Genomic DNA, 19,689 nt, shown 5'->3' on the forward strand with positions numbered 1-19,689 from the left:
TTTTTAGTAATTAACAGCTGAAGATGTAATTTTTAAATTTACTTGAAATGTCATGTTGCAAACAAATTTACAATATACAAAAAATTTTTTATTTAAGGACCTCAAAGTAAAAGTGATTGTCGACGAGTTTTTCACTCATCTTTAAATACTAGAAAGCTCTAATTTGAATATAATATTTTTCTATACACCTAAATACAGCTATTTTTTTTAAATATACGAGTTATAATATTATTATTATATTCAGAACCTTAAAGTAATTTTCAACAAACTCTTCAAATCAAACTTTATACGTACTAGAAAGCTTTAATTTGAACAAGATACTCCTCAATATATTTAATATCAAAAGTACATACGAAAATTGCAAAATATTTTACAATATATATTTAATATACATACTTTCTTCAGTTACTGTTTTCAAGCTCTTAAGGAAGTCCGTGATTTTCAATGAGCTCTTCAGAATAACATTACAAACCTATAAATCAAAAACAACATTCTTTAGAGTAAACAAAATTTGAAATAATATTATAAAACATGTTACATAGATTTTTTTTTCAATTTTTTGAATCACAAACGTCATCATATACCCCTGAAAGTAACATGATTTTCAAAGAGCTCGTCAGGTCATACATTAAGTACTAAATTTTTACACAATATTTCTCAATACATCCATTATCAATAGTATAACAAAAACTCCAAAATATTTTATAACATACAAAATTATTAACAATTTTCCAAATGTAATGACATTAATAAAGTCTTGACAATCTGATACAACCCTCATTGCACAACTTTTCTCAAAACAAATCAAACAAATTCTTTTGTAACACATTATTCATCTAAATATCTTCTTAGTTAGAAAGTTCATTCATAACATTTTTTTTTCAAAAAAACCTTTTGGTGACACTCAATTTTGTAAAACAAAGCTCCGAGAAATTTAAACTTGACGATTTGACTTTTTAACAGTGTAACCCTTAGTGCACGATTTTAAACAATTTGTATTCTAACACATTATCAAATGTATATTTTTTAAATTGTAAAATACTCTTATATTTCTTTTTCGAAAAAAATAATTTTTTGATGACCCTTCAATTTTCTAAACCAATGGTCCCTGAAATGTAATCATGACGACTCGACGTTTTAACAGAGTAACCTTTAGTGCACAACTTTAAACAATTTGTATTCTAACACATTATAAAATGTATATTTTTTAAATTGCAAAATACACTCTTTCTTATTTTTTTTTTTTAAAAAAACTAGTTTTTGGTGACCCTTAAATTTTCCAAAACAAAGCTCACGAAAATAATCATGACGATGCCACTTTTTAAGAGTGTAACCCTCAGTGCACTACTCTAAACAAGTTGTATTTTAATACAAAACAAAATGTATATTTTCTGAATTGCAAAGTACACTTATAATTTTTTTTCGAATTTTTTTTTTTGTGGTGACCCTTACATTTTCCAAAACAAAGCTCCCAGAAATCTAATCATGACGATTCGATTTTTTAACAGTGTAACCCTTAGTTCACGATTTTAAACAATTTCTATTCTAACACATTATCAAATGTATATTTTTTAAATTGCAAAGTACACCTATAATTTATTTTCAAAAAAAAAAAATCGATTTCTTGGTGACCCTTCAATTTTCTAAAATATAGCTCCCAGGAATCTAAACTTGACGATTAGACATTTTAACAGTGTAACCATTAGTGCACGACTTTGAACAATTTGTATTCTAACACATCATCAAATGTATATTTTTTAAATTGCAAAGTACACTTATAATTTTTTTTTCGAAAAAAAAATCGACTTTTTGTTGACCCTTCAATTTTCTAAAACAAAGCTCCCAGAAATCTAAACTTGACATATCGACGTTTTAACAGTGTTACCCTCAGTGCACGAATTGAAACAATTTTGTATTCTAGTAGACCACCAAATGCCTATTTTCTAAATTGCAAAATACACTTATAATTTTTTTTCGAAAAAAATCAATTTTTTGGTGACCCTTCAATTTTCTAAAATAAAGCTTTCAGAAATCTAATCATGACGATTCGACGTTTTATCAGTAAACCTCAGTGCACGAATTTAAACAATTTTTATTCTAATGCACCATTAAATGTTTATTTTCTAAATTGCAAAATACACTCTTTCTTAATTTTTTTTTTTTTTTTGAAAAAAAAAACACATTTTTGGGTACTCTTCAATTTTCTAAAATAAAGCTCCCAGAAATCTAAACTTGACGACTCGACTTTTTAACAGTGTAACACTTAGTGCATGATTTTTAACAATTTGTATTCTAAGACATTATCAAAATGTATATTTTTTAAATAGCAAAATACACTTACAATTTTTTTTTCAAAAAAATAGACCTTTTTGGTGACCTTAGTTTTTAAACCAAAGCTCCAAGAACTACGCGTCGACATTTGCCAGTATAACCCTCAGTGTGCGCCTCCAAACAACTTCTCTTCTAACACTCCATCAAATACATATCTTATAAATTACAAAGTACACTTCTAATATGTTTCATTTAATTTTTTTTACTAAAATTCGGATTTTTTCCTCGATAATCTCCCATCGGTGACCCCAAGAGACCGCAACGCACGCGGTCAATTTCAGTTCCAGTTACATAAGCGAGGACTAATTTATTTAACGACGATGTTGATGTAAAATGTTATAAATAAAGTCCAAAAAAAATGTTGTAGACTTTTTAAAAATATAAAAAATAGGTTATCACTTGTCGCTTCGGTCGCTTTATCATATCCGGAATTTCGCAATTTTGTCGAGAAGTAGTAGATATCAAGTGTAATAATTATATGAAGTACTGATTTATATATATATATATATATATATATATATATATATATATATATAATAGTATTACTATTAGAAAATGTTTTCTGAACAAAAAGGCTTAAAGGTTCTAAGGATTTTTTTGTTATTTGGTTTCTTCTTCGCAGCATTAGAATAGAAGTCAAAACAATAAAAAATCTTTAAAAATTATTTAAATTTTGGCATCAAATGATTCCGAATGACTTAACACTTTGAGAAAACATAAAATTACTGAATTCTTCTACTTTCAGAATTTTATAAAACAAAATCACTTCTATAGATTCTTCATACTTTCTTTGAAGTGAATTTTTATACTTGATTTGATTTTTTTTTTAATTTTATTTCAGGACTACAGTAAGTAAGATCTGAAGAGCTCATTAAAAATCACGTTTATTTTAGTTTTTTTTCATAAGTTTTTATGCAGAACATTAGAAAAAATTCGTACCTCGTTTATTGTCAAATTTTATGAAGTTTTGTTTTACTATAATTATTTTAGATAAATCAAGGTATATTGTATTCAAAATATATGTATTTCTTGTACATAATGTATGGTCTGAAAAGCTCATTGAAAATTACATTTATTTTGGAGCTTTTTGCAGGTTTATAGGTAGAAATGTTCAAAAATTTATAATTTATTATATATTGAAGAAATGTCTTAGGTGAACAATAGGCTTGAATAATGAATATAAGAAAAGTTGTGTGTAATTTTTGAAAATCGCGTTTGTTTTGAGTAAAAACTGCCCCGAATTTTTATATGCACTGAAATTGAACAAAATTGAAATTTTTGCTTATTTTCAGTTATTATTTTGATATTATTAAATCATATATATTGCAACATATTATATAAAAATTGGAGGTTTCTTGTTGTATATTGGGTACGGTCTGAAAAGCTCATTGAAAATCATGTTTGTTTATATGCTGAAAAATAGAAAAAATAGAAAAAAAAACTCGTTTAATGTCAAATATTATGAAATTTTGCTTTGCAATTGTTAAAATTGATATATTAAGACAAATTGTATTCAAATTATACTTTTTTAGTATATAAAATCCGGCCTGAGGAGCTTTTTGAAATCGCTGATAAAAATATCATATGAATTAATTAACAAAACTGGTTTCCGCTTATTGTAAAAAACTTTAGAATTTTAATTTGTTATTATTATAAAATATATATGTTGCAAATTATTGTATTCGGGCTCGTCGAAAACACGTTTGTTTTTGGTAGATAATTTTACCAAATTTTTTGGTAGATAATTTTGAATTTCCCGACTCAAAAAATTATATCTCGTTTGTTGTAAACTTTTATTTGCATTTCTATAATATAGGGAATCGCCTGAAAAGCTCTGGAATGAATATCACGATTTTAGCACATTATATTTTTTTAAATGTAATTTTGCTTTGCTAATGTTAAACTAGATTTACTAAGGATAAAATTATAATTTTACAAAACGTGACTTTACAAAACTTTCGTATAGTTAAGTTAATAAACATTTGACAAATAAAAATTTATATTTTCGGAAATTTTTGGCCAACGGAAGGAAGCTGTCGTCCCAAGAAAACAAAAAGACAAATTATAGGGTCTTTGGGGTCAGATTACTCGTTCCATATACATAAATGTATGTCTTGTATAAATACGTATAAATGTATATATGTGTCGGTTGAAAACATGTGTTTTTCTAATTTGTCTGTTGGAAGCGGCTATTTTAATTAATCTCAGAACTTCCTGCATTAATACTGAACATATGCATATTTGATCTTTCATTTGAAATGCATTCAGATCTAGATTTGTCTATTGGCAAGTACTAATTATTAACTTCCCGAAGGAAAAGTTTGTGTTCTCACCAGAAAATCCGATTTGATAATTTTATTTTTGAAGTCATTCATAGTTTTTATAGAGTCCAGGTCTCTGATCTACGCAGAGACATACTTTAGATGTAGCATTTGACTAGAACTCTTGTTTCTTATAAAATATATAAGTATGTTTTTGAATTTTAGGAATATATAGGGTGGTTCATTTAACTTTTTATTTAAATTATTCCCGAAAAAATATATGAAAAATAAATTATTTTTGTTTTTATTTTGATTATTTTTTTATTTTGGTCCAAAGAGATATGTTACATCTATCATTTTATATCAGGGAAATGTCCATATTTGGCTTTGAATTCAAAATTAGGTTTTCCAATTTTGTCATTTTAAATGACCACTCTATATAAATTAATTTTTGGTTTGATAAGTAAGTACTTGCAGTTATTAGAAAAAAATTAAGAGTCCATTAATCGCGTGATCGATTTTTTCAGGATTTTTGGAAAAATCCCTCCCTCTTCCTTGGTGATATTCAAAATTACTCCCCTCCCCTGCTGTAAATACATAATTAGGTTTACAATTTCAATATAAATAATTTTTTGGCTTGGTAATTAAGTACTTACAGTTATTTAAAAAATATATATGAAGGGGCTTCCATTGATCACGTGATCGATATTTTAAGGATTTTTATACCCTCCCTCATCCTTGGTGATATTCAAAATTACTCTCCTCCCCTACTTTAAGTACAAAATTAGGTTTTCCAATTTCCAATGACCACCCAATATAAATATTTTTTTGGTTTGTTAATTAAGTACTTACAGTTATTTACAAAATATATATACAGGGGCTTCCATTGATCACGTGATCGATTTTTTAAGGATTTTTAGGTCCTCCCTCTCCCTTGGTAATATTCAAAATTATCCCTCTCCCTCTCTCATCAAGTGTATCTTTAGTTACGAGAAAAAATGGTAAATGTTTTGATTTTTTTTTTAAAAATGTCTGGATTTTTTTTTTAAAAAAAAAAACAGGTAAAAAATAAATACACTCGCTATATCCCTCCCTCCCTCACGTGGATTTTTTGTCAAATTTCCTCCTTCCCTAAAAACAAATCTTTCAAATTTGTGAAAATTGTAGCTCCTATGTATATCTTGTGAATTCTTAGATCTCTAGTGGTCATTGGCTCTTCGTTCTCAATTTTCTTCCAAATATGGTCAATATATTTCCTTTCGCCCAAATTCCCAAAATAACCCGATACTTCTGAATAAATCCGATTTGAAATGCACAAATCGACAAATGTATTTTTACTTGTATTCGCCGGAGTCGAAAGAAATCCAATATGTATGAGAAAATGTGTTGACTTCACTTGAAGAAGAACATGATCTTCGCAAGTGTCAGTGTCATTTCAGTGGATTTCGTTCTGGGAATATTATGTGGACGACACGACGACGTCTTCCTTCCTTCGTTTTGCTGAGATTGGTAGAATTCTAGGACAGACTTTGGAAACCAGAAGTAAAGTTGATAATTTTTGAAAACTTTTGTCCGAAGACGACTAAACCCTACATCGAAAAAATCGATGATTTTTCCTAAATTAACATTTCTAATTCTAAGATACTGGGAACAGACAGGCTTTGGCAATTAGAAGCTTATAATTTATCACAAGTTTTTTCCTACACATCTAATATTGACGTCAAATTAGAGAAATTCAAGATTTTTCCAAAATTATCGTTTCTAAATTTAAGGCAGTGGAAACAGACAGATAGACTTTGGAAATTGAAACTTTAGGACAAAATAGAACAAGGACGTCAAATTTAGACCTATTGACGCTTTTTTTCGTGATGGAAACAGTTTCTAAATATTATATATTGAAACGTCGAGGAAACAAAAAATTAGAAAATCGGATTTTCTGTCTTAAAGATATATTTTTCATAATTTCCTACTGTGACTCCCCTGGTGACACCTGATCAATTACTAGTTGTAAGTAATCTTACACTTGTTGAATGAAGTCAGTGGACTTACCTGATGTTTTTTTCTTGCAAATTTAAGATTTGCAAATATTTTTTATTAGAATTATCGGAATTGGTTCTAAATAATAAACGCATCTTTTACCATCATAGAACTAAAGATGTGCATATTTTATTTGGATCAAATGTCTATCATTAGTCGATCGTTAGTTTTAAATTTTTATATGAAAAACCTGCTTATTTAAAAGTGATTTTTGAGGCATATTTACTACTAAAGTTTTCACGAATAAAAAAATAAATTAATTAATTTAAAAAACGAATAATTTTTGTAAATTTTATCTAGATTATTGTTGTTTTGGAATTGAAGATAATCGAGTTTTTTTAGACTGAAAATAAAATGTGCAATTTAAAAAACGGTCTCTCAATTTTGCGTAGAATTTTTAGCAGAGCTTTTGTGTTTTTGAGCCAAAATTGGGAAACACTGATCTAAATATTTAACTAGTTGGTTTGGTATTTAGCCTTGAGGCAAGTTACATGAACTTCCCGATATATTTAAATAATCGACTTAATCAATAAAAAATAAATTAATTTATGAGTCATTAAAAGTATTCCGAGTGGATTTATTACACATAATTGCAAACGAACGAACACGTTAACTCGGAGTATTTTCTAAAAGCAAATTTTCAAAAATCAATAATTTTTATAATTGAACCAGTTTCATGACTTTAATGATTTATTATGTTCAAGACCAAGTACTCTATCATATACCAAGTAAATAGTCTAATTTTATTTTAACAAATGTCAAAAGAGCTACTCATTTTCTCAAACTTTGATGAATTTTTAAAATCAAACTATTTGTCTTAAGGCCGTAATATTTCAGTAAGTTCTATAAGACCATGGTATATATCGCCAAAAAAAATCCATAAAAATCGGCTTAAATTTTTTTCAACGGTTAATTACAAGAAAACGGCTCGGTAGATTTTCACCTAAAACTGATCAGTATCATTTCCAACTAATATCTTTCGAACAGTTTTTGATTTTTTAAAATCCGTTCGGTAGGATGAGCTTAAATGTGGACGAAAAGTTTAACACTTTTTTTCAAATTACAAAGAAACGGCTTGGCTGATCGTCGCACAAAACTGACAAACGATAGTCTTCCCCGAAATACATCAAATGGCTTTTAAATTTCTGAAATCGGTTCAGGCGCTTTTGAGAAAACGTCGATCAAAAGTCTAATTTTGACAAACGTCAAAAAAACTATACCAATTTTTGCAAACTTTAACGAATTTTTAAAGCTAAACGAGTTGTCGTAGGGCCGTAATATTTTAGTATGACCTAGAAAACTATGGTATCTACCGTCAAAAAAAAAAATCATAAAAATCGTCGAATTTTTTTTTTTAAAAACGTTATTACAAGGAAACGGCCCGGCCGATCTTTACCAAAAACTAATCAGCACGATTCCCAACAAATATCTATCGAATGGTTTTTGAATTTTCAGAATCGATTCAGAATTGCGGGCTAAAACGTGGGCGAAAAATTTTTCACTTTTCTGCAATTTACAAAGAAACGGCTCGGCCGATCGCCGCACAAAACTCAAAGACGATAGTCCTCATCGAGATACATCAAATGGCTTTTTAAATTTTTGAAATCGCTCCAGCCGTTTTGGAGAAAACGTCGATTTACGGCAAAAAATCTGTTCACACACACACACACACACACACACACACACACACACACATACTTTTTCCAAATTTGGTCTCATTCGATTCAGAATGGCTTGAAACGTCGAGAAAACATAAAATTAGCCATTCGGATTTTTTGATGAAAACATAAACTTCTCCTTCGGGAAGTTAATAAAATAGATATCTTCGCGTTTTTTAACGACCTAAATGTAGTTTTAATCTTTAAAAATTATTTTGCTGCGAGGATATTTTTAAGTTACTTCTCTTTACTATAACAATTTAAAACCATGCTCTGAGGAACCACTTATCTAAATATTCTGAAAAAATATTCATTTTCATCTAAATTACTGTTTTTTTATAATTATTGGAAAAAAGTCTATTAAATTATTATATTAAAATAATAAGCATAATTAGAATTAATTAAGAAGATACTCATGTCCAAAAATTAGATGTCCTGGGAGAGCTATGCAAAATTTTTGTACAAAAATTTGTTATGTTTCTTATTTTTAGAAAAATGGACTTTGTTATAAATTTTATCTAGATTCGTGATTTTTTATTTTTAACTTATTGAATTCGTAGATCGTTTTGAATAATACAATTTTCATTCAGAATAAATTGATATCCAAAATTAAAATATCCATAACTCAATATATCTATGGTCTCTCAATGTATAAATTTATAATGCAAAACAAAAGAAAGCAACAATAAGTTTTCTGGTACAAATCTTTGATATGAAATTTCTCTAAATATAAGCAAATGTATAACAAAAGTTCGGTAATAATAAAATATTTTCTATCTAATTATTTATTTTTCATACAGACGTGCAGAATTCGTCAGGCATCATTTCAATCAATTTTTTTAACAAAAGTTTGATAAATTATAAAAACGTATTAATTATCAAATTATTTAGAAAATAGATAGATAAAATGTACGGAGCATATAAATCGTTAATTTTCTTAAAAAATGTAAGAAAGTATATATGCATTCATGTATTTTTTTTTTTAGTTAAAAACGTGTTCCGGTTTCATCCTTTTAGTATCAAAAGTTACAGGAAGCCACCGAGATAAAGACATAGAAATATTATATATATGATATATATATATATATATATATATATGTTTATATATTTATATAAATATATCTCGTTTGTGTTATTATAATTGACAATGTGCAGAAGTAGCCCACACAAAAATGTGATGCACTGAACCTTGAATCGCGATTTTCGCAAAGACCTTGTTTTTACTTCTGCACTTGCAAACAATGCAAATTTAATAAATTTATTTGCAAACATACATACATACATTGTTGATTAGTAATAAATCATAATCAAGTTAATTAATTAAATAATGTTTAAACTAAGCCGGAACGTTTGAGCAATTTAAGGAGGATGTTCTACAGATATTTGAAGTAGAACATTGTACATAACAATTGTTTAGATCGGTGAAGATAATAGATAAATAAAAATATATTTGTTTACTGTATAAATAGATCAGTGGTTTCCGACGTTAGGCTCGGACGAACATCGAAATGGCATCGTGCCTTAAGGCAATTTGTTGGAATTTCCCGTACCAAAAATTTTTTTCAAAAAAGATTCATTTTTTTTAAAAAATAAAAAAAGATTTTTGAGAGTTTTAAAAATTTTTAAAGGAATTTGAATTTGAACCTTTTTGAAAAATTTGAATATTTTTTTATACTTTGAAATATTTTAAAAATTTTGAACTTTTTTCTCTGTTCTATCAAAATCTGAATTATCATTTTTTTGCCACGTTTTTTCAGAATTTTACATTCATTTTTACTAAGAAAATCTCAATTATAAAAGCGCAATTTTGATTTCACATAAAATTCTTAACAAAACTTTGAAATTTGTGTTTGAAAATTTGTCTACCAATATCTTAAAAATAATTTTGACCATTTTGTTCTAAATTTTATCTAATTTCATTCAGTCTAAAATAATATTATATTACACCATAAAAATTAAAAAAAAACTCACTAAACTTAGAAAGCGAAATGATGCAATTGTTAAAAACACTATTTTTTATCATATTTACTATAAAAACTTTATATCACAATTAACTTAATACTATTAGTAATTACTGTTATAATTAAAAATATCTGCTAAAATCAATAAATTTGAAACGGTGTTAAATTTCAAATAATATTTATTTAAATATTAAATACATATGTAAAAAATTAAACTAGAAAAGGATTTTAGATATAATAATTTAATCTGGTTTTATGTTCCATACTGTCATTTAAGATTTTTTAGTATTTATGAGATTACACAATATTTTATGATCATCAAAATTTTTTGTTATATTGTTTATATTTTACTTATATTATTATTATATATTTTTTTTAAAATTCGATTTTTATAAAATTTGTCGACCCCAATTTTGTTGTAGCCTTAATGTAAAAGGTAGAGATGTCGAACGAGACGAGAACAAAGTTTAGGAAAGTTTCTGAATATTCTCAATAAAATTATATATATATATATATATATATATATATACAATTTAATTCTTATGGATCACATTGTGGTAAATTTATCTGAAAAGTCGACCGCATTCATTCGAGTTTATATGGCTGATGTAACTATAAACTATAAACAGAAGACATCCTTTGTTTATAACTAATACAATTTATCTTTGTAAATACTCAGAAGTATATACTAAGCAAATTATTAGAATTATATCATTATACATACATACACGCATGTACACATACATATATAATGTGATAATCAAACTTTAGTATTACTTTTATTATTGGTAATAATAATCTTTAATATTATCATATTATGCACTATATGTATTTAACTTCCTTGTTTGTATTACAAGTTTTACTTGTCGAACTTTTGCTTCTATGATTTTGTGCCCTGTGCCTAGTTTTTTTCTGTCAATGCCCTTAATTTTCTCTTCTTATATGCATTATCATTTTAACAGCATTCTCTAGTTGATTGGTAAATGTTTGATGATTGGTAAAGGTAATTGTTTGTTGTTGGAATGTATTTTGGAGCGTTCACGATTTCTTTCAAAATTTTATTTTGGAACCTTTGTAAAATAGTTATGTTCGATTTACTGGCGGCACCCCATAGTTGTAGGCCGTAGGACCATATTGGTTTGATAATTTTCTTGTGTATGGGTAAAAAATGTAGCTGAAAATTTTTTGTAAAAAAAATTTATACAAAATAGTTGATACAAATGTTTTGGCTGTCATTTATATAGTATATATCTTCTTATCCCTGATTTTTTTGTCCACACGTTATTCAAGTCGATTTTCTGTGTAGAAAAGCCCAAAAGAAGGTCTGATTCAATTAAACATCTTGACTTAATTTTTTATTAAACTTAAAGGTAATTAGACAAATAATAGTAGAAATCACAGTGCAAGATGTAGTAGATGTTAAATATAATAGTTGTGCTTGTTTTCTATTTAACAGGAGCAATTTTGCATTATTAATAAATTGAGATTCGTTTTGATTAAAGTCGTCATCATCTGCGTAATGATGTTTGAGGTCGCGACTCAATTTACTCGACTTCTTCTGCTCGAGTTAATTTTTATTTTTATTCTTAAGTCGGTCGCTTTGCACTTTGATTAGTACGGGAGGTCTGCTTAACTCTTTAATCTATTGAATCATTAAAAATTCAAATGTTCTGTTACTCTTTTTGGTTATATAATAATAAAATACACCGCAATTAGTACAGGAGCCCTTTTAGTCTTACTAAGAGTCTTAAAAATAGAAATAGCAACAAAATTGCTAGACTCTCTTGTTTTCATTTTTCAAAATGCTGGAAATGTAAAAAACAACAACATTAAACAAATTGGATTTTTTCAAAAATGAGTTGTGAAAATATGGTTCACAGAGAGCTTATGATAAGTTTCTCACATAAAGTGATTAAAATCGAAAAAAATCGTTTTATTGATTACAACTTTATTTAAACACTGTATGAAGTTATATTTTATAGAACATCTAGTTAGTTATTTAAAGTGCATGTGTGAAATAGTCAATTCTGACCTTAAAAGGTCCACTTTTATTGTACCAGCCTTTATCAAAATGTCTACTTACTTTAATTGTAAAGAATAATGTCAGTTATTTTAATTTAATACTTTACTAATATTCTTTCAAAATTTTCATTTTGCCAAAAAATTGGATCAACTTAGACCAAACTTTCAAGTTATTCTGAATCGTTTGAGGCAAATATTTTATAAGATGCATTTAATTTTGTATCTTAATAAGTCATCTAAACTTTGGCATTTAAATCTAACCTAATTTAATAAATCACCAACTATTGTCATTTAATCTTTTATCTTAAAAAATCATCCAAATTTTCGCGTCATCCCCATTTTGGCATTTAAATCTGACCTAATTTAGGAAATTGTTCACATTTTAACATTTAATCTTTTATACTAAGAAGTCATCCAAATTTTGGCGTCATCCACATTTTGGTATTTAAATCTAACATAATTTCAGAAATTTAAAGTTATTTTTTAAGATATTAGTTGTGTTTGATGATGGGTTGCCTAAACGTTTCTTTGTAATTAATATTGATTAATTACAAATTCAACAGAAATATATTAGTCGTGTTTGATGAAGGGTTGCCAAACGTTTCTGTTTAATTCACGGTCGAATTAAAGTTCAACACAATTTTAAAGATTCAAAAATTTTTAAAATTGTTGACCAACTCGTTGTCCTGACAAAATCATTTTCATTTTTTTCTTTTAATTTTTTTGCCATTCAATTGATTTCTCAATCATAACCTATAAGTCAATAAAATTCAAGTCAAAACAATTTGGCCAATTTGGGTGGTAAAAAACCTTGGCTTTGCCACCAAAAGTTTGGAGGGATTCTAAATCCTGCTCTACGTTCATTCAATCAAGAGTACTACTGTTGTAAAAATCAGATCGATTTGAAAATCTAGATATAAAATATGTTTTCAATTAAAAAAAAAACAGTATATAAGTAATTGAAAATACTAGAATGATGAAATTTCCCATAAATATTAGAAGGAGAGCTTTTCCATAAATATTTCTTTATACATATTTTACGGTTGTTTTCCAACGCTTTTATTAATATTTTAATTTAGTTTGGTTTTGCTAATTAGTAGGATTTAGTTAAAATCAATACTTTAACAATTCAAAAATCATACTTTAACATCAATATTTTTGATACGCTTTTTTGTTTTGTATAAAAACGCATGACACACTTAATCTAAATTGGAGCTAATTTGCTCCATACTGCAGCCCATGCCAAAAATTATTTATATGACTCGTTGAATGGAATTCTAAATTCCATACGATTTTGTAAAATAGGCCTAATGGTGTACAAGTCAATGACGGCGTTACAAGGAGCACCCATGCACTTCCATCAGTAGGACACCCGGAGGGATCTCGATCATGAGCACAATCACCATGTGTCCTAGATCTAACCGCGTCCCGATTTCCATTTCCACAGCACACAATCGTTATTATTATTAACAATTATGCTAAATTTTCGTTTTTTTCGTCCGTCGTCCCCCCGTCCCCCCCTGGGGCGATTATCTCCTCGCAAAGGATACGGCCAATATCCTCTGCAACGCCAGCCAACGTCCTACACACCACCAATGACACAATTCGATGCGATAACAAGAGTCACATCGCGAGCGATTTTCAATTGTTATCAGTTTCGACGTTCCTTTTTTAATATAAATAAAAATATGAAACCGAACCTCCGGGCACGCGCGCTCTTCGAAGAGGATGCCTGGATGAATCACACTTGGAGATAAAAATTTGATGAATAAAAGTATAGACTTTGGGGCGACGAGATTTGCGAATCAAAGTAATAAATGCACTAGTCGTTGCAATCAATCAATCATCAGTTTAGTATTAATTATAATGATGATGGGGTTGTGTTCTGGCTGGTCAAGGTACATCCAATGGTGGATGTTCTATTTAACGAGGTCATTGGTTATACACCAAATTTGATGAATAAAACTACAGATTTTGGGGCGACATAGTTATAAAGATACGACTCCACTGATCATGATAAGAAATTCTAATCGACTGATCATGATAAGAAAAATCTAATCGATGCCTTGTTATTATCGACGAAGGCAGTTTTGGTCCTTGATTGAGGTGCGTCCAAATGTCCTGTTGACCAAAGTAAATGTTGGATATAACAAAGGAATTGGTTTGTACACCAACTTGTGAAGGTGATAATTAGGAAACCATCCGAAATAAACTATAATTACAAAAAAACGTCTCGACTGATCTTGGTAAAAAACTAGTGGGGTGTATGACATCGTGCCTTAAGGCAAATTGCTGGAACTTCCCGTACCGTAACGAAATGTTCGAGGAATACTGTATGTTTTCAAATAGATTATTATAAATATTGTAACATTGTCTAATATTTATAAGAATTATATAAACTGAATTGCAAATTTAAAATTATTTGTTTATTAATAAGTTATATTAGAACTTTAGTCAGAATAAAAATAAAATCTGAATTATTTTCGATATACAATAAAAATCTTAAAAAAAAAACTATACAAAATTTGTTTTTCAAAATCAATTATTTCGTTAAGACAAGCAGAAAGTTCTTGAATCAATTAATCGGACGCTTAGTTTTCTCAAAATGCCATTCATTTAACATTTAGCTCTGTATCTTCGAAGTGGCTGGGCCTACCTTTGCCAAAAAACTAATAACGACTTCTCCAAATCATTAATAATTGAATGTTTTTTAGATCATTCAAATCGGATACTCCGTTCTCTCAAAAACTCGATTTCTATTTTCTGCACTCTTTGCTCTTTCTCTCCGTAACTGCTGGACCTGCCTTTGCCAAAAACTAATCAGCACATCTACCTATCAATAGGGATCGAATGTTTTTTGAATCATTCAAATCGGTTGATCCGTGCGCCCGAAAACGCGGCCGAAAAATTGTATCCATACATACATACATACACACACACACATCCATTTTTTCTGAGGTATGCCAAAATGTTCATAAACCTTCAAAACGTCGAGAAATGCAAAAATTTTCATTTTCGATTTTCGGCCCATTACTATAAACTACCCTACGGGAAGTTTAATATAGTTATAAAAAACGTCTCGACTGATCTTGGAGAAATACTAATCGATACTTGTTATTGATGATGATGATGGCTTTTTGATTGCATATCAAATTTTTTATTCTATATGTCTGATTAAAATTTTGTTATATTGCTTTCACACACACCTTTCTATTTCCATTCCTTATTTTTTCTTCCTTGAAAATTTTCACAGACTTTTCTTAGACTTATTTTTTTTTAATTTACCGAAAGAGAAGTTTATATTTCGTATGGAGTACAGGGCTGAAATCCGTTGTTACCTTGACGTTTTAAGTCATTCTGAATCGTTTTGACCCCAAATTTGGAAAGTTTGTCTGTATATGAGTCGATTATTGACCTTCGTCGACGTTTTCTCTAAAACGGCCTGAACCAATTTTAAAAAATTAAAAACGTTTTTTGGCATTAGGTAAGGACTTGCATTAGTCACTTTTGCCTGACGATTGGCCGAGCCGTTTTTTTTCTATATAATTATATATGTATATTAGGGTGGTCTTAATATGGACATTTTGGAATTTCCTTGTTCCCAGGGCTCAATGGTTCCAAATTGATAAGAACAATTCTCTGAAAGTTTTAGCTCTTAATATTGTCCTTTAGATAGAGCGCAATTTAGTCAAAGATTTGTATTGTTTTTTATCAATTTGGAACCATTTGAGCCCTTGTGAGCAAGGAAATTTCAAAATGTCCATATTAAGGACCACCCTATGTATATCAATTAATACGATAAATTATATTTTGTGACCTCAGAATCGCCTTTTTTCACTATCATTGATAATTTCTGCGAATAGTAAACATATCAAGTTAAATATTAATTATTGAGGTTAACATTCTAAAATAGAAATGACCAAGAACAAGAAAAAAAAGTTCAAGTATTTGAATTTGCCGCCAATTTGTTGATAAAGAGGTCACACAGAGTCAATCGGATGATAAAATTATTATAAAATATATTTTAATATATTAACAGATAAAATGACTTGTCAATAGGCCGAGGGATTGGGGTTTATCAATTTTATGGGCACGTGCTATTTTATGTAACATTATGGATATTAATTTTCAAGGAGTAAAACTCATGGTTTTGTAATATATTTCCATAGTACATGTTTTCAGCAAGAAAATCCGACTTGCTAATTTTATGTCGAGTCATTCTGAATCGAATGAGGCCACTTTTGACGAAAATACGTGTGTGAATTCGATGAATCTCAAGATTCAATTTTCTTTTGAGACGATCTGCCGAGCCCTTTCTTTAAAATGCAAGTTCATGTAACATGTCTTTGCAATTTCCACTTGCACCTAGTATGCATTTGTTTTGTCTCTAAAAATATCTGTAATCGGTTCAAGATTTTTGTGAAGAAGTTGATGAAAGATTTTATCTACTATTTATAAAGAAAAGGCTTTGCTAATCGTAAACTAAACTAAATCCCAGAAAATTGAGGGCAGTACAGAACAATTATGGATTATAAAAGTATTATTAAAAAATATTGTTACACTGAATGTCTTAAGAAATATTAAATACTCATTCTTTTTTTACCAAACCAAAAATTGGGTTGCTGTCAACAATTTGATAAGCCTGCATAAAATATGAACTTTAAAGCTTTTTTTTAACGTGCTCTACATAATTGATAATTAAATTTGTTCTAATTAAATGTTTTAGTAAAAACTAAAAACAAACAAATAAAATTCTAATTATGTAACTTAAAATCCGTTTTTTTAGAGATGTCCTAATTTTTTTGGACCTCAAAGTTTCGATAACATCTTTAGGTCAAAAGTGATAAATGACAGCAAATAATAATAACAAGTGAGTCGGACTCGTGAAATAGTAAATTTTGGCATTTTAGTAATAAATAAATATCAATAAAATTATTAATAATAGTAGTAGTAAAATAGAATTTATGTAGTTTTTGAATTGTATGTACGTTTATATATGTAACTCGATTAGAAAATTGGGTCAGAATTTTATTATCGATTGTTCAATGTTGCAAATTTATTTATCAAAACTAGAGATTGTGAATTTTTAAGGAATATATATATATATATATATATATATATAAATTATGTTATTAATGTTTTCACTAGTAGGATTTTTGCGGTTATATAGAGTTTTTCGTTAATTTCGGTTATTTTAATTTACTTAGATTCTGCTCACCTGAGACAAATTTAACTCATCTTTTCGAAATTTCATTTATGTTACTATTTTTGTATTACTGTTTTTATTTTATTTTTTTAACTTTTTTTCATGTTTATTCAATTTATTGCATTTTTTTGTATTTTTGTATTTTTTTGCTCATTACCATTTGTAAATAAGACATTAAAGTCTTGATTAACAAAAATAAATTATAACAAAGAAAAAAAATCTATTCGAAATCTGGAAAACATGTGTTTTTTTTTAACAAGAAAGCAAAAAAAATAAAATTTAAATTTTATCTATATTATTTATTAATAAAAATATTTTGTTCTCTGACTATAAGTGAACTGCAATTCTTTTATATAAATTTCTAATATTCAAAATATAACACAAAGAATTTTCTAAAGGTTATTATTTTATTGTATGAAACTTTTTGACCAGCAGTGAAATATAGTTCTTGGAACCTGTTTTTGGCAAACCACAAATTATGCAAAATAAAAAATGAAAAAAATATTGTGCATCCTTTTGGAATTCAGAGCAAGGTCAACTCCTAGGAAATCTAGACATATAAATTATGTATATATGTGTATATATATACAAAATACAAATTTAAAACTACTACAAACATCTTTGTGAAAATGTACATTATTTTTTTAAATTTTGCTGTTAATTACAAAAATACCTATGACGTAATAAACAATTTTTAAAAATATATTCTTGGGTGAATTGAATAATTATTCTTAATAATAAATTCATAATTTTTCAGTAATTATTATAAAATATTGACCTATATAATATAACAAATTATAATTAAAGACTATAAAATATACTATATTAAAATAATACTTAAAGAAAAATTTTAACTAAAGTATGGCTTGGTAAAAAAACACCATCAAATTCAATCAATATGAACTGTTTAATAAAATCAATTGAAACCTATTCTGTAATGATTTTTTTCTTAAATAATTTTATAAATAAGTGAATATACTATAGCATATATTTTTTTAAATACAAGTCGAATTTTGAACCAACAAACAATAATTTTCAAAAAGTGACATTATAAGTCCAAGTGTTATTTTAGTACGGAAACCCAAAAATGGTTACTACGCACTTAGATAAGTAAATATTAGTAATTAAATATGTAAATATTATCATTATCAATATTTAAAAATAATTTTTAATTATATCCTTATCCTTCACCATTTTGATCTGTTCTGATCTTGATCTTTTCCTTGACTTGGACAATGTTAAACTTCCGCAAATAATATATGTATACATAAATAATTAGTAACAGTAATAATAAATTTGCACTATTTTACAAAATGATGCTTTAGTTATAAAAGTTTTGAACTTTAAGATTTGTTTCATCATAAGTGTTATAATAAATTTAATATTTATATTATTATTTGTTTGTACACAGTAATGATGTAATGGCGACCCACGGCGAATTTATTATTATAATTAATTATATTCTAAATATCTACAATTGGAAACTTGTTAAATGCACTTGAACTGTAGTTTGTAACAAAATAACACAATTAAAACTGTTTATTCATAGATCATTTTATTTTTAAGTTTACTCTATGTAATCACAAAATTTCAATTTAATATATCAAAATTGAAAAGGCTTACTATTGGGTAACCTTTTAAATCTAATGTTTAATATTTCATATACCATCAAAATTACTGAATGTCTTCCTTTTTGTAAAGACAGATTCTGATTAATCTAAAAATTCAATCTGGTATGACAATACTAGCTGATATGACTTATATGTCATATCAGCTAGTATACATTTATTAATGATATCTTCTGTAATTAACTAAATAAGAATAAGTCTATAATAAATAAATAAGTAATAAAATAGATAATAGTTAATTAAATTATATTAAATCCGCAAAATATTGACTTGAGCCTTATTATAATATTATTATACCGACGGCCTGTAAAATTAATAAATAAATAAATAAATAATTTTAAAATAGTTCATCTGATATAGAGGAAATATTTGGAAAATTTATATGAAATTAAATTATTTATAATATTGTCTATGATTATTAGTCCTTACAGCAACTCGGTATACTTTACAAATCGCACTTGAAAATATATAAATATTTTGAGTACTTGAATACAGCAACATGCATCGTGACTTAAATGACATTATTTATTTATTTTTTTCTTATAAACTTGCCAATAGACAAAATCTCTTAAATATTTATATTAG

The sequence above is a fragment of the Ctenocephalides felis genome, unplaced genomic scaffold (genome assembly GCF_003426905.1).
Source record: "Ctenocephalides felis isolate EL2017-DRISC unplaced genomic scaffold, ASM342690v1 CF-g0.4_SCAFFOLD_03572, whole genome shotgun sequence".
Taxonomy (NCBI): Eukaryota; Metazoa; Arthropoda; class Insecta; order Siphonaptera; family Pulicidae; genus Ctenocephalides; species Ctenocephalides felis.